General features: G+C 40.6%; 1 protein-coding gene across 1 annotated transcript in view; it reads left to right on the plus strand.

The window, feature by feature from the left end:
- Positions 1 to 17,136, plus strand: part of LOC127450172 (protein sidekick-1-like) — a 539,544-nt gene that overhangs the window by 340,204 nt on the left and 182,204 nt on the right. The window lies entirely within an intron of this gene.

A 17,136-nucleotide genomic window follows, 5' to 3' on the forward strand; every position in this document is an offset into this window, starting at 1 on the left:
TACTGGGTGTTGTCTGCTTAGACAATACTAATGTGTGTATCCCCTCCCATGAATCCATTTCCCATTGGACCCTTAAGCGATTCCACTGGCTACATTCACACCAAAGATGAATGTGGCCCAGATCTGATTTTTTGCTTAAATCAGAATTTTTTGTTAGGTTGTTCACATGACATTTTAAATGTAGCCCATATCAGACAATGGTCTGAACAGCTGACGCTCGTTAACTAACCCGCATGTGTGTAGCACTCCTTGAGCATGCATACAACAAACTCATGTTCATCATTATAGTATGAATAATTAATTACATTTTAATAAAAAATTTAATTATCTGCTTTTAACGCAGATAGGACACATGCTGATAATATGTCAGCTTGTGATGGAGAAAGACCGCTGATAAAGTATTTTCATGTAGTCATTTGCCTTCATATGGTGGAATTTAAATAATTTTCGTTCAAATGTAATATTACCTATGAGCGAAACACTATAAAATCAAAAGACAGCAGGAAAAATGGCATTACATACAGTATATGAAAGGTAAGAAGAGTTATCTTTATTTATTTCATATTTCCATTGACTGGCTTGCATTCGTATTTTGATACAGATTGAGAAACATAGAAACTGATTTCTGAGTGAGTGACAAGCAAAGAATGCCGTTATATATATCTACATCTGTATCTTTTCATACGTATATTTACGGAGTGTCTATTTACACTAAGTGCAAATAGGCCATCTTTTTGGCAGAGGCTATTTACACTAACTCCGCCAACCACTGCTCAGACCAAACTCAAGACAGCCGCGACAGATTTACTGGTCAACTGCTGATCAAATGAAGGTGGGCATATTTGAATTTTTCGCGATGGGGAAGCTACATTTAACTGGTTAACGGGTTAGACATTTAGTGGATTAAGAGATTGGATAACTAAGTGACTCTTTGCGCTCCAGTAGTCTGGTGGAAACAGGAATTTATGGCAAACTGCACCCCCATGTACAGCTGTAGTAGCTCTCTGGGTATAACAATTGTATGTATGTAATGCTGGAGATCCGGGTTCGAATCCCACCCCTTGACATACTTTTTCCCATGTCTATACTCGTATTATTTCCTATAATACTACTTTTAGTAATAAATAAAAGAGGGATTTGATCCGGATAAAATTAACCATGGATTTACTGTAGTAATATTGTAGTTACCATGTGTTTTGGTGGAGACTATATAGTTCTGATGTACTAACCATGGTGTTACTACAGTAACATGTTGTTAATAGTAATTAATAGTAACCATGTTTAATTTTGTGTTTACTATGATTTTGCTAGAAAAATACCATGGTAATAATATGGTTACTGTTGTAAAACTATGGTTAATTTTTGTAAGGTAGGGTTATGGGTAGGGGTTGGTGTAAGGTGTCGGTGGGACTCCAAATAAACACAATATAAATGCTGCAGTGATGCCACTATACTGTATGTTAGTATTTAAACAGGGGTGTACGAGTATCTGCCACTATTTGCACTTAGTGCAAAGAAGATGCTTTTTGTTGCTTTTTACACTTATTGAAAATAGCATCTGTCGCTATTTGCACTCAACGTGAATAGCATCTGATGCTATTTTCACTTAGTGTAAATAGCATTGATCGCTATTTGCACTTAGTGTAATTAGCATCTATTGCTATTAGAAAATAGCCTCTGCCGCATATTTAAAGTGCAATCCAAACGAATCGCTGAACCCAACTGTTGAAGCCTGTACTTTTATTTTCTTTCTTTTAAAAAAATAATTAACTAGACAGATAAAACTCGCACTTAACGTTTTGTAATATAACAAGCGCATATACGCTGGAAATCAAGTGTGCAAATGACGAATGATGAAGTAGATTCATGTAAAAATCACATTGAATCTGATCTGACTGTTCACACCAAAGACGCATTTGGAAAAAATTCAGATGCTTATCCGGTTTATTTCCACATATGAAAGTGGCCCAGATCAGATTTGAAAATGTCAGATTCAAAGCACTTTGGTTGTTCACATGATCATCCAGTTAACAGATCTGTATCACATGTGAGTGAAAAAATTTGATTTGGGCCACATTCAATTGTTTATCATGCAACATCACATGATGTAACCAAAAAAGCAAATGGTCAAAAACATTTCTCTTTCTTAGCATTTTTAATTTTAGCATGCTAACCGATTAGCTTATTGTGCTAATATTTTTTCATGCATTCCCTACGGTTAGCGTGATAATTAATTAGATTGCTAAACTAGCATATCTGTTGCAAGTTACTTTAAGTAATCAAATAAAAATGTTGAATGTTGTGCTATGTGTTAAAATTAAAATGCTAATACCATAATTTCTATGTAGAACCGATAAAGATGTTTACTTTCCCAGGCTGGCTAAGCTAGTCCAGCTTGTTTTCGAGCCAGACCACCTGAAAAGTGCCCAAAAACCCTGTAAACCAGCCAACAGACCAGCGTGAATAGGCTAGGAGAACAGTTATGACTAGGAAACAAAAAAGCTGTTTTTCTGCTGGGCTATTTTTATTTTATGTACCACAACAGAAAGAGACAACATTGTATTCAGTGTGATAGCCACACAAACTACATCAAATGTGTTATAATTTATTGTTTGTTTGGAAGATGTAGAGGTATGTGATCAGCTACAACATGACAGACACTTCTGATAAGACATTACAAACAGCTACCCCTTGGTGTTTAAGGAGAAGCAAATTCTACAAGGGGATTCAAATTTGCATGACACCGACCGAGGGAAAAAACCTCACCCATCAGTGAGTGGCAGTTACTTCCTCCCTGTGGGTTACATCATTGACCAAGGGGTAATGCCAGTGAACTAGAATCTGATGTGAGATGAAGGAACATGGAACTAGCATTAATTTTTCAAAATCACATGAAAGCAGCTTAATAATTTCAGGCTTGATATAAATGACCAGGAGGCTGGAGACCACTAATAAAGAAAGACCAGAGCTTAGCTTCTGTTCCAACTTTGGAATTAATTAAATTGAATTATGAGTTCCCTTATGACTCAGTACACTTGGCATTGCGTTTGCTAATGCATATGGGGAGTGTCCTTACACACGACTTAGTTAACACCTCTCTACAATAACGCCTGTATTCTAATATTGGCTATGGTGTTTGAGCCCCGCCCTTTTAGGCGCAAAGCTGTCCGCTATATAGGCAGGCGTGCAAACACCATTCCTCAGAATTTTCTTCCTTCAAGACAGCGATTCATCTCTCTTCTAGAAGGCCTCTACTGCTTTGCCGTTGACTACACGAGTCAATCTTCACGGCAACAAGAAGACTCTCTGCTCCCTGCAATGCTCCGGTGAACATCACTCCGCCTCGTCGCTTGATGCTTCGCTGGTGAACACACCCCACGTGCTCCTCAATCTCGCACGGCCTCGTCTCGTTCAACGGTTCTGACGCTGGGGATGATGATGATGTCATGTCTCTCTCTGCATCAGGCAAGTGGTCAGTGGATGATGCTACCACCCCTTCCCCCAACGAGGAGCATGTATGCGCCACTGACAAGGAGATGCTTCGCTTCCTTTCAAGGGCAGTCGAAGAGCTCGATATTGAGTGGTCTCCTCCAGGGGAACCTACACAATCTCTCCTTGATGAATGGTTCCTGCAGTCTGGACGTCGTAAAGCGACTACATCTCATAGATCTGCCCTGTTCTTCCCTGAGGTTCATAATGAACTGTAAAAATCCTGGCGCTCGCCCTATTCAGCTCACCCATGCAGCGATTACATCCTCTCTAATGTGAATCGTGGGGAAGAAACGGTTATGCCCAACTACCCCCTGTGGAGGAGGCAGTAGCAGCACATCTCTGCCTAGCAAGTAGCAGGGTGTGGAAATCATGCCTCATTCATCCTTCCAAGCGCTGTCGACTGACGTCCACACTGGCTGGAAGAGCATACTCAGCAGCGGGCCAAGCTGGTTCAGCACTCCACGCAATGGCGGTGCTCCGGGTCTTTCAAGCCAAGCTCCTCAAGCAAATGGATGACCAAGGCTATGATCCAGAGACATTCAAAGAGCTCCGCACCGCTACGGATTTAGTGCAGCATGCCATGAAAGTTACTGCACAGGCCAGTCAATGGGCAACCTGATAGTTCTGGATCGTCACATCTGGCCGACCCTCACGGAAATGCATGGCAAGGAAAAAGCCATTCTGTTGGATGTTCCAGTGTCTCCATCTGGCCTCTTCGGCGGCTGTGTGGATAAGTTTGCCAAGCTTTATGTCACAACTCGCAGGCTATGATACTCTTTATGCCGAAACGGAGTAGTATATCACTGCCGGTTCGCTCCCGCTCTGTTTCGAGCCAGTGCCCAGCCAAAAGCCCCATGCCTGCTGTCTCAATGCCCCCACCTGCTGCCACCAAGCAGATAGATCTGAAAGATGCGTACTTTCATGTCCAAATTTTACAACATCAAAGGATGTTTTTGAGATTTGTGTTCGAGGGAACGGCATTTCAATTCAAAGTCCTGCCCTTCGGGCTGTCTCTTGCTCATCGCACATTCACAAAGTGCATCGATGCGGTTCTTGCCCCTCTGAAACTGAGCGGCGTGCGCATTTTTAACTACCTCGATGATTTGGCTGTTACTGGCCCAAACAGAGGCTCTGTTATGCCAGCACAGAGACTTACTGTTTCAGCATCTCTGGGCCTCAGTATCAACTGGGCGAAGAGCACGCTCTCCCCCAGCCAAAAAAAATCTCCTTTTTGGGAGCCCACCACGACTCTGTGTGTGGGCACATGCACCTCATGAGCAAGCATGTTCAGGCCATTCTGCAGTGTCTATCTCAGTTCAAACTGGGAAGAACACTTCCACTGAAGCTGTTTCAAAATGCATTGGGGTTTATGGCGGCAACATCCGCCATCATTTTATTTGGTCTTTTACACATGAGACCTCTTCAGTGCTGGCTCAAACGCCATGTGCCATGACATGCTTGGCACCATGGGCACATGTGCATCAGTATATCTTGCCGCCGTATAGCTGCTCTAGCACATTGGACAGCTCCTGCCTTTTACCAGCAAGGTGTCACACTGGGGCAGATTTTCAGGAGGAAAGTGGTGACTATGGATGCTTCCAACCCAGGTTAGGAGGCGATGTACGATGGATGCCCGGCTTTCGGCACTTAGACTGGTGCGAAGAGGGCGTGGCACATAAACCGCCTAGAGCTATCAGCTGTATTCCTAGCTCTGAAGGCTTTTCAGTCAGAAATAGCGAACTGTCATGTTCTGGTTCACTCAGACAATATGACAGTTGTGGGATATATAAACCACTAAGGTGGAACCACCATTGATTAGACTGACGCGTCACCTCCTCCTGTGGAGTGAGCATCATCTCCTTTCCCTGAAAGCGACATGTCCCAGGCCATCTGAAATACGGTGCAGACTTGTTGTCGTCCCAAGGGGTGATACCGGGTGAGTGGAGACTCAAACTGTCCTGAGGATTTGGGAAATATTTGGCAAAGCGAAACCAATCTATTTGCCTCAGTGGAGAACACCCACTGTCCCTTCTGGAACTCGAAGTCCCAAGCCCTGTTGGGACACAAATGCACAAATGCCCACAAATGGCCGGCGAAATGCAGATATGCGTTTCCCCCGGTGTGCCTAATTCACTCTGTCATATGCAAAGTCCGAGAGGACAAGGAAATGATTCTATTGGTTGCGCCAAAATGACCCAATCAGCCATGGTCCTCCTTCGAGCCTTTGGACTCTGTTGATTTACGCATGCTCTCCATTAAGATTGCACTACTGCTGGCTCTGGCCTCAGTAAAAAAGTTCTGTGACTTACATGCTCTATCAATTGACAATCGATGTCTGGATTTTGGCCCGGTCTTTCAAAAGCCACTGTCAATCCCAGAAAAGGCTATGTGCCTAAGGTTCTAACCACGCCCTTCAGAGCGCAGGTGGTTCACCTTCAAGCCTTCTTCCCTCCTCCATTTAATTTGGATGAGGAACAATCTTTGCATTTGTTATGTCTCGTTCCCTTCTCAGGGAACCGAGGTTACGTACGTAACCGAGGCATTTTAATATCTGGATGAATGGAGTGCACAAGTAGTCTTTAGTAAAAGCCTCAGTGCAGGAAAGCTATTGGTTCCCTCTTCAGCTATTGGTTCCCCTGTTTTTCAACAGCTCCAGCTTTCAGATTATCACATCAGATGATTATCATTGAATATGTGAATACAGATACAGTACAATAGCCTTATCATAATGCATGTATATCAGTCTGTGTGTGTACAGTTTTTTCAGAACCAGGGATTTGTTAGGTTGCAAAGTTTTTTTGGTGCTCTTGAAATTAAGCAGTTAATTAATTTCCCCATTGAAGTGCTAATTTCCCCTGATATTTGAGAAACAATAGCGACATGCACAGATGAAGGGGTATATCATCATGTGACTGCACTGTGGTATTTTCCATGAAGGTCTCATTCAACACTCTGTGTTTTCAGATAGTAAACACAAAATGACATGCACAGGGATATAAAGAGGATCTGGTGGAGAGCAGTCCTCCTGAAATCTTTTTCTGTTACACTAATGGATATGGAAGTTGGAAGCTGCCACTGGCCTTAATGTGCATAAAGTAGTATTAAAATGTCAAGACTGCCCTTGTGGTTCTTCCTTCTTTTCAAAAATCACTCAGCATTCACCTCAAATCTGTTCTGTAAACAAGTGCTTTAAAAGTAGCATAGAAAATCAACCACTCTTTGAAAAACTCTGACCTTGGTTTTAGTGTAATTAGAGAGGATTTGTAAGGCAATGATGGAGGGTTAGGGATTTGAAATTACAACTAACTGTAATTATGAAACTTAATTCATCCCATACTGTTTGTGGTATCATCATGAATGATACCTTAAATCATATGGCTTGTTGAGGACAGCAGTGATATGTTTTAAGATTTTTGCCTGGTGGGCAAACAAATCCCATAGATTTGCATAGAATGAGGGCCCCAAGCCATATATAGGAACCAGAATATCATAGAAACTTTTTGATCTGAGCTAGTAAGCAACCACACAAAACATCTTAACAACCACCTACTGAGGCATCCTAGCAACCACCCAAAACACCAATCATGCAACAAATACTCAGAACACCTTAGCAACCACCTAGCAATGCCCTATCAACCAACAAAAAGAAAAGAAAAGAGATTAAATCACTCAGAACAGCTTAGCAGCTGCAGAGCAATGCCCTATCAACCACCCAGAACACCCTGACTCATGGAAGCTAGGGGTGTGTCCTGTAGAAGAATACAACTAAACTCAGTAAAAAGACCAGTATGAACAATGATGATGTGAATATGAAGTGAGAGTTTAGACCTACTGAAGACAAATTTCCCCACATATCCATAGGCAAAAGACAGAATCAGAAAATAAGTTGAGGATCTAATTTCAAACTAATTTAGATTACTGAAACAGCCATAATTATAGACATATGCAAATTAATTGACATCTACTCTTACAAGTACAGAGTCAAGTTGGTCAGCTGAAACTCCTTTTAGATACACTGGAGTCCAGTCCCTCTGACTCAAGCACGTGATTTTTCAAAACTCCAAAAATTCCTGCAATGACATCATTAGACAGAACACAACTTAGGCTATTTTTCTTTCAAGGTTGAGTCAAGCCTCACTGGGATACAGGCTGCACAGGCCTTATTCAGCTGGAACAAAAATGACAATAAAACAATGCGTCCAAATGCAACAGAGCAAAGTTAGGCAGAAATGGGATGGACTTCATATGATTATGATGGACTTCACCGTAAATGAACTACCATAAGATTCCAGCCGGACCGTGATGCCCCTCACTGACCTCTGCCTGCATCATCTTGGTAATAGTGTGGACTACACTCTCTCTTAAAAAGGAATACATAGACAATAAATGAATTGCCAACTAAAGCCTTCATCATCCAAATAATAAAGGACACTGTATCTATATGCACTTCCACAGTCAATTCGGGACAGACTTCCAAGAATTTGTAATTAATCTTGTAGTTGATACAAAATCTTTTAGTTTAAACATTGGCCACCAACATTTACTCAGTTTACTCATTTAAACCATGACTTGTATAACATATAGATAACTAATATTGGCTTTACAGTACATTCATGCTTTTTAGCCAGAGGAGAACTGGCTCAGACCCTCAGTCCCCCCTCAGAGGTCAAATACACAAATGACATGCAATATTCATAATTATAACATAACCTGAATAATACACATGGTTAAGAAGACGATGATTAGTGGATGTATTCAAATTATCAATAGGCCGAAGTAGGGTTAGGCGATATAACAATCTCGATATTTATCGCAATAGAAAAATCCATGATACTGATGATAATCTTTTGAGTATTTTTCTATATTTAGCCTATGTTCTACATCTAGACGATCAGGTCCAGATCCTGGGTTGATTCCATCTGGACCACAAGACTTCATGTCACCAGCTCTGATCTTTCTGCACTGTATTCTTGAATATTTTTCTCTAGCACCAAACATGCTTCATTTATGCCCTGCCCTGTCTTGCTCTGCACACACTGCCTCTTTTCCACGCATGTGAGTAGACATGAGGTTCCGCATATGTTAACATGGTTCCAGAGCGATTTAAGACCATAACGCTTTTTCCTTCCAAATTTTGCTTTATTAATCACCATGTTGCGAGCCTTTAATAATATTGTGGTATAAGATTCCTCAGACCCCACTGCTTTGGATGTCTCTGGGCCCTTAATGCAGTTTTGTAGAGACTATTTTGACTGTTTAGAATTTAAAAAAATAATAATTCTTCTTCTGCCAACTTGGAAATTAAAAAGAATGTGCAATGGGCAAATGTGAATGTATATCATGATAAATATCAATATCGAACAATATGAAAAAGAATATTGTGATAATACCACCCAGCCCTAGGCTGAAGACACAGGAGTAATCCCGCCCATTCAATTCCATTTAGAAGTGATCATCTTGTTTGTTTATTTGTTCTGAAGGTTATTCAGCTGACAAAATGTTGCTTCATTTTAACGCAATGGTTTCGAGTTCAAAATCAATTAACTGAGAGCACACCCTGTAATTCATTGATTCATATTCTATTAAAGAGACATTTTTCTCTCTCATTGGAAGGCACAAAAAACTGATGACAGTTGCAGAAGAGTCCCTTACAATTGCTTAAGGATGATCATCCATCCAATCATAAAATAATTATTGTCTTAGAGCTTTTGTCAGATGTGACATGGATTCTATTTGGAGAAGTCTCCCTTCAGGCTCAGTGCTGTCTCACCTTCATTATCCCTCACACCTGGGTTTAGAAATGTATGTCTAGTTTAAAAGTCCACCTCAGAGCATGTGATCAAGCTTGATTAATGGATGACACTCAAGAGAGTCTGTTGTTACAGACATGATTTCAATCAGCCTTGTCTTCAGTCTAAAGGGTCGTCTCGAGGGTTTGCCATGTCAAAACTGGCACGTGTGGAGATTTTTCCCTTTAATAGTGTTTGAATTTATTGGGCCATACTGTCTAGTAAACATGTGAATGGGGTTCCTCTGATACAGACCATTTATCTGAATGTGTCCTGTCTGTCATTTTCCCTGGCAAAGGGAGCATTTTAGCTTTTACAGCTGCTTGATTTATTTGAAAGGAAATAGGTTTCAACTAACCAGCTCAGTCATTATTTGCCGTTACTAATGGCCTCATTTAGAAGCAACCATGTGTTCGGTTCTGTTTCATTTCTCTCAGCTGAAATAATAATCCACCATTTTAAAACAGAGCTGGCACTTCTGCGAGGATGCGTCCATTGTGTGATGTTTCAGTGTGGTTAAATGACTGTTTATATTTGGTGATATTTTTTTTCTCGGTTTCTGTGGTTTTTATTCTGAGAATCAAAATGCAGCGTTGCTTTCTGACTACAACAGGGCAACTAGATATTGAATTCATAGTGGACACAGAATCTGAACATAGATATCTCATGGGTACACTGAAAATCGAGGATGGCAGATTCCCCTATGTTATGAACACCATTCCCCCTGGACACTGTTTTCCCCATTTGTTAACATTTTATTTTTATTTTCAATAAATGCATCTCCGAGGCTTGACGCCACACCCACTGTGTCTATCTCTTGTTTACCCTGCCACAATATGCTGTTTCACGCATAAATGCATCAGCAGTATGCTAAAATTACAGGAATATAGCACCTTTTCCTTCTTTCTGTCTTTCTTTCTTTCTTTCATTCTTTCTCTCTTTTTCAACTTGCAAGGCACATTGTTTGGTGCAACAGATCACCTGTAAGCCTGAAAGACCAGCTTTTTTCAAACGTGATCCCTCATGGCGGGCGGAATATAATAACATTTATACATTGTTTTGAATGAGTGACTACAGTTGCTGCAGGGAAAAATTTATGCCACGCTTAGTCAGTGCTATGTGATAAACACTTCCACCTACGGCTATTATTTGCAAGTCCGATTCCCACGTGGCTCTCGTCCTTCGAATGAGCCACAGCTTTTGATAGAACACTTTTTGGTGAAACTCAAGGCATATGGACACTACTGAAACCTCAGCTATATATACAGCTGGACCATCAGGGGAGGGAATGGGAAAGAAATCAAGCATGCAGAATATTCAGAGTACAGTGTCATTAAGATTTAATGAACACCTACATACATTTTTATCATGCCCTTCCTACTGGCAGATTACATTAAAAAAAAGCTGCTTTCCTGAGCCGTAAGCTGACCCAAGAGACTAAATATGATTAAAGCAGTGCCTCTTTCCCCACGTTATCTGCTTTTATTTTTTTATACTTACTGTTATTATCGCCTTTATCCCCAGCAGAATGTTCTCCCTTCTACCCCCCACCCCACCTCCAATGCCTGATTTCCTTGTGGAGTTTCAAATTAGCTCAGCCGCTCCAACAGGGGTTTCAGCCCTGACACTCAGCACCTTGTTTAATTGGCTTTATCTTAAACAAATAGGTCTCCCGGGAGATCGTGTTAAGTTTGTAATATCGTAGATTTGATAACTTGTCACCTGTAATTTGCGGAGAGATTGATAGGAGGCGACAGCGAGCGATTAGAGGCGCTCTGATGGACCGTCTGCTGGTGAGACACACTGTTTCTCCTTATTAACGTGTGAGAGACGCACCAGGGTTTGATGCTCGCAACAACTCTTGACGGAGATATAATAAGATGCTGTCAGGTTTCGAGATAGTAGATGTTTAAAGCTTTAGCGGTGCTCTTAAACCTTTAAAGATGATAACACACTTGATAATGGGAGGCAAATCACAACAGCCTAATCTGTCAAGCACTGGCCCCTCTTTGTTGTTCTTCACAAGATTTGCAGAATGTCATTGCTTTTTTTGATAGTTTGCTTAAAGTAATGGAGGACGATGAATCAAAAGTAGAGGAGATTGAATTAGAAATTCCCCGGTGGACCCAGCCTTGATTTCCTCTTCGATTGCGGTATCACCTGGACTTAATGTCCAACCAAAAGGGAATAAGCAGAATTAGAGAGAGGACAAAATTATCAGCATCCTAAATATAGCCATTTTTTGCTGAAAAAGTTATACATAAGCAAGATCAACTGGTAACACAAGACACACAAGATGAACTGGCACTGGACAGCACACACAAGGAGACTAAAATAGGGAGAGAAATCAACAGGTTAACAAGACAGGGCAGGTGTGATAAACTAATAATGGGCAAACAAGGAGGCGAGGTATGACTTAAGACAGAGAGACACGCGGCGATACAGAAACAAAACAAAGCCATGCTCTCACAAGACATCAAAACACTCGAATGGTATGAGTGCACATCACCAAGACAATAAGGCAATATACACCCTTGCCAACCAACAAACAAGACGAGAGAATGCGTAGCAACGGCAAACAAAGCAATGCCACGCATTCTCACACTAAACAAAACCTGAGTGTACATCGCGAGGCAAACGCCACGCGATGAACGCAACAGGCGACAAAAACAAGACAGGACACCTGTGCGAGAGTTCGGCCACACACAAACCCGAAATCTCAGACCGAAGTGACTGATTCAGTGCAATGTGAAGGCAGCTCGTGACCCGGGCGCACAGCACAAAGCGAGCACAACACGCATCTGTGGTCGCAAGAGACAGACACAGAACATGGAGCATGAATGTCCGGACCCAGACACAGACCAGACAGGGAAGTCAGGATCCAGACACCATGGTCCAGACATGAAACACAAGACAGCTCACGACCCGGGTGCGCGACGCAACACGAGGCACACCCGTGTTCGTGAGAGACAGACATAAACTATTGACGCGATTGCATGCTGCCAAGATGACATAAGCATGATGCACCCACGTCAATAACAAACAGACATGGAGCATGAGTGTCTGGATCCCAACACAGACCGAAACCGAACCAAACAGGAAGTCAGGATCCAGACACCATGCTCCAGACATGAAACAAGACAGACCGAAAAGCGCATGGCAGGGAATACAAACGAAACCGTGCACTCACACAAAGACAGCCAAGGAAGGACAAGACAGACATGGGACGATGATGCCACGGTCCTGTCAGACAAAAACCCAGACTGACAGAGTGACAGGACCATGACACAACCTTGAAGATGAAGGGTGTATTTTCTGTGTGCCAGTAGCTTCATCAAATGGAATTGCTGGTTTCCCAAACACAAGACAGAGTAAGTATTTGGGAAACCAGCAATTCCATTTGTTTATGCTTGTGGCGCATAGAAATACATTGGTCGTTCAAATATGGAAGTCAGATTCACACCACTGGTTGAGCTAATGTTGCTGTGTCAGGTTGGTTGGGATGATCATACAAAGAGCGCAATATTTGGGGGGGAATCAACTTATTAATGGCTTACCTATAGTCCTTGCATATTAAGCTGGTATATTTAACTAGATTTATTTCAAATTTTCACATTTTTGACCCAATCATGTAGTCGTAATATTAACCAGTAGGTTGACAGTCAGTTTCTATATCATTACTTTACAACCCCAGGAGTAAAGCCTAAAGTACATTTTATCAGCAAGTTGTAGTCATAGACATGCATTGCTCAAATTTTATTGTGTTTTTAAATGAAACTCTGAATTCAACAGCAGATATGCACAGCAGAGAATCCACAGCCACATGCTCGTGACCCAAGACAAAAGGGTGTGTCGCTAGAATACAGAAAAATAATCAAATCCTAATTCAATGACACAGCATTTTCTTGCAAAGAGCAGCAAGAGTAAACATGATTAAATCAACAGTTGCAGAGCCATTGCCAAAGACCGCCTGCAAATATGTGTGATTAGATACTGAACAATTGTGTGCATGCCAGCCTTCCAAATATCAGGTGTATTTTGGGGAAATAAGCAAAGCAGATATTGCTTCTAAATGTGAGACATTCCAACAGCTTCAGCTGGCACACCTGTCCTTGCATATCAGCATGACAGTTGTGTACTAGTGTCTCTACCAGAAAACTTGGAGTGAATATGAATTTAGCCTGTTGTTCATGGATGTTCTTTTGTGTAAGCCGTGTTTGATGGATCAGTGCCAAATTCTCGCTCGAACCGTAAACGGGGAGAAGAGCCTGTCCCCGGTCAGCAGGATGGGAATTCTGGTGGAAGATGGGAATCTTAGGGAATTTAATGATTCTAGTTTCTGATTCTGATTCATCTTGATGGTCCTGAACAGTTCCATTTACAAATTTTTTAGTAACTAATTTTGATGAAGAAATATTTGGAAAAAAAATTCTTAGTGAATTTACAGCCCTCAGCCAGCGGTCTGTTGCCAAATGATGATTTTAGATTTCAACAGAAGAGATATAACAAATCAGAATTTTTTCATACAGTTCTAGGAAATGTGTGTTTACAAAGATGTTGTAATGTAACAATGGAAGACTGGGGAAGTGTTTGGGAATCCGGAAATTCCATTTGGTGATGCTAGTGGTGTAAAAATTAGACATTTCAACTTCAAGGTTAAGATGACTGATTAAAAAGCATTTTTAGAGCTCTGAGTCAGACTTAATGGAAATTATTAGTATGTATTAAAACAATGATACTGGTTTTAAATAAGAATCGTTTTTTGTTGTTGTTGTTGTTGTTGTTGTTGTTGTTTAGTTTTTTTTTTAGTTTCCAACCCTAATTTAGGGTGTATGCAAACATTACCACATTAAATCAATTAATTACATTTTGTCAAAGGATACAGTATTTAAAACTGAAGCATCATGATTAGATAAGAGAATGAATTAAATTAATAAATAAATGAATGAATGACATAACTAGCTTACTACTATGAATCTGACACACACATTAATTTCCACTAGTATTCAGAGTACCACAGCTTTATGGCCATTAAGTTAGTCAAGTCACTCAAACTCATTTGTCAGTCATGTTTGCTAAGTATCGCTGCCGGTGTCATGGTAGTACAGTGGTAAACTCTGTTTACAGGAAAGTCTGCATGTTTTGCTTCCCCCTCTGCATCAAACACAGCATGTAAATAAGTTTCAAAAATAAGTTTATTCATGGTGGGCCGATGCACCTAAGATGCCTTCTTTATAAAACTGCAGCGTGGCACGATTGTGATGTAAAAATAAACCGCCATCTCTTTTTGCGTGAATCATACTGCGAGCAGGGGTCTCTCACAGCTTTCATTGTAGCGCTGCAGAGCCTCAAAGTGTCACTGCAGTCATTTTTGTATATCCATAGTGTATATTCTATTTCACGGATTGCAAACAGATGGAAGAGGCATTGAAGTGAAGTGTTTGCATATGTAAAGAGCATCATTCCAACATCAGAATGGAACGGGGTGGAATATATACAGATATGCCTCCCCTCCACATATGAGTGTTTGTGTTGTTGCGTTAAAGTCAGGCGGCATTCAGATGGCTTATTTTGTGTCTAAGAGAGACGCCTGGAAGCAATGATAAACTTTTGATTCTGTGGAAAAGTCAGTAATGCTGGTTCCCAGTAATAGCATTTTTAGTGCCTTCTAGCCTCTTTATAATAGCATTTGCAAAAAGTCAGCCTTTGCCATACAGAGGAGACAATATCTGATTGTTGGTGCTCATATTATTTGTTTTATTATTATTATTATTATAATACCAAGAAAGCCACACACAGAAGTGTGGTGGACATTTAAAGGCCCCTTGAAATTGTTTGACTAACTTGAGTTTGCTGTCCTGTGTTGATTTATTTCCTGTTGGAACAAGAATTTGTGGCAAGATGTATCAATGTCCCTTGTTTTGGAATAGCCAATAGGCTTTATTTACATCATTGCATCATGAACCCTTTGGCCACTTTCTAGTCAAATTAAGATGGTAAAAAGCCACTGTCACAGTAGAATTTAAGCATGCAAAATTATTTCAGATCGAAGGAAATTGAACTTTCTGTCTGTCTATCTGTATTACCTCTGAAGTAAAATGCTGAAAGCCATTTTGCAATGCTGTCTGAACAGTGGATGTTAATGCAGTGACTATAAAGAAGCACTTATCAAAATACTATTGGCATGTGCTATTGGATTGCAAACCAAGGCCAAAGGAATCATAAAAATCTATGCATAGGGTATCTAAAGACGGTATCTCTTGGACCAGAATGAGGGTGTTTACTCACACTCTCAAAAGACTTGGAGGGTGTTTTGGTGGATAAGGACAATGCTGCTATGGCCTTCATGCCAAGAATGATGTATTTTTAATTTTAAGAATGAGGAAAACACATTCCTCTTTGGAATGAAGGCAATTGAGAAAATTAAAAACAGATTTGGAGTTATTTAGAGGAACTTTTACTTGGATATTCAACTACATGGCCAAAAGTATGTGGGCTCCCCTTTCAAATAAATGGGTTTAGCTAGGCCTTCAGCATGGCAATGCCCCTGATAACAAAGCAAAGTTCATAAAGAAATAGTTTTCTAAGTCTGGTGTAAAAAAAAACAAAAAAAAAACAAACACCCAAAACCCAGACCTGAACCTAATTGAACATTTTTGGGATGAATTGGAATGACATCTGTGAGCCAGGCCCCATCGCTCAACATTAGTGACCTCCCTAATGCTCTTGTGTCTAAATGGGAGCAAATACCCACAGCCATGTTCCAACATACCTACCAAGAAGAGTGGATTTGAAAATAAATGCTCAAGAAGCAAGGTGTGTTGTTTGGTTATACACATATCAAGACCCCTCTCAATAATTTATTATTAGTATTTTTCTATATAAACCTTATGTTGAAACTTTTATTGACAAAAACATATAAATCATTTAATTTATGAAAATACATTGAATAAAAAAAGGCTAAATAAATAAAATAATAAAACTTTAAAAATGGTAGTACGATGGTCCTGTTTTTTTTGTGCCGCCTTTAATAAGAGCCACTGCACAGTTACTCTATCTGTCTTTTTAAATGCCATTTTATATTTAAATCTTTTTAAAAGTAAGAGTATTTTCCTGACAAACAGCAGTTCATCTTTTTTAATTCACTTGCTGGGAGCCAGGGATCCCTTTGAAGAGAAACTAATTTTCTCTCACTTTTTTTTTTTTTTTTGTGCAGTCATGAAAGGGGCCGAAAAACGACTGGGTTTCCTTTTCCCCTTTTTTCGCCCTATCTCATGCACTGTACGACTGGAGACCAACACCACTGTGTATGTTTTCAGTCAGCAGTTACACAGAAAGTCTAGCAATGCCATTGCTAAATCTCGCACTGCACTTTTCCCGAGCCCGACTGTAAAGTGCTGATCTCCCACTGTGTCTCCGGGAGGAGCCCCTTGACTGCTGGATCATTAACCTCTCAATGGGCAAGTGCGCTCATGTCCTGCTTTTCTCTCCCCCAGCCGGGAAGAAATTCCCCCTCACAGCAGCTCAGGAAAGGTTTAGGCTCTGATCTGCAACCGTCTCTCATGTCCTCATTCTCTCATGCTTGCTTTTGCAGCTGCTTTCACAAATGGTGTATTATAGAAAGAGAGCCAGTTAATTAAGGTGAAATTGCATATGGAGTATGAGAATTTGTAGGCGAAAAGATTTTTGATCATTTTTGATACAGGAAAAAGGAGCCTGGATTTACCAGAATTTTGTCAGACCTGCAAAAGACCCTATGAAAACACACAACATTTTTGAGATTTTTATTCCATGCCTGTTATCTTTGTAGCCATATATGCTAGTGTACAATACTTATAAAATCTGTCAAAATTCA

The sequence above is a fragment of the Myxocyprinus asiaticus genome, chromosome 13, assembly GCF_019703515.2.
Source record: "Myxocyprinus asiaticus isolate MX2 ecotype Aquarium Trade chromosome 13, UBuf_Myxa_2, whole genome shotgun sequence".
NCBI classification, from domain to species: domain Eukaryota; kingdom Metazoa; phylum Chordata; class Actinopteri; order Cypriniformes; family Catostomidae; genus Myxocyprinus; species Myxocyprinus asiaticus.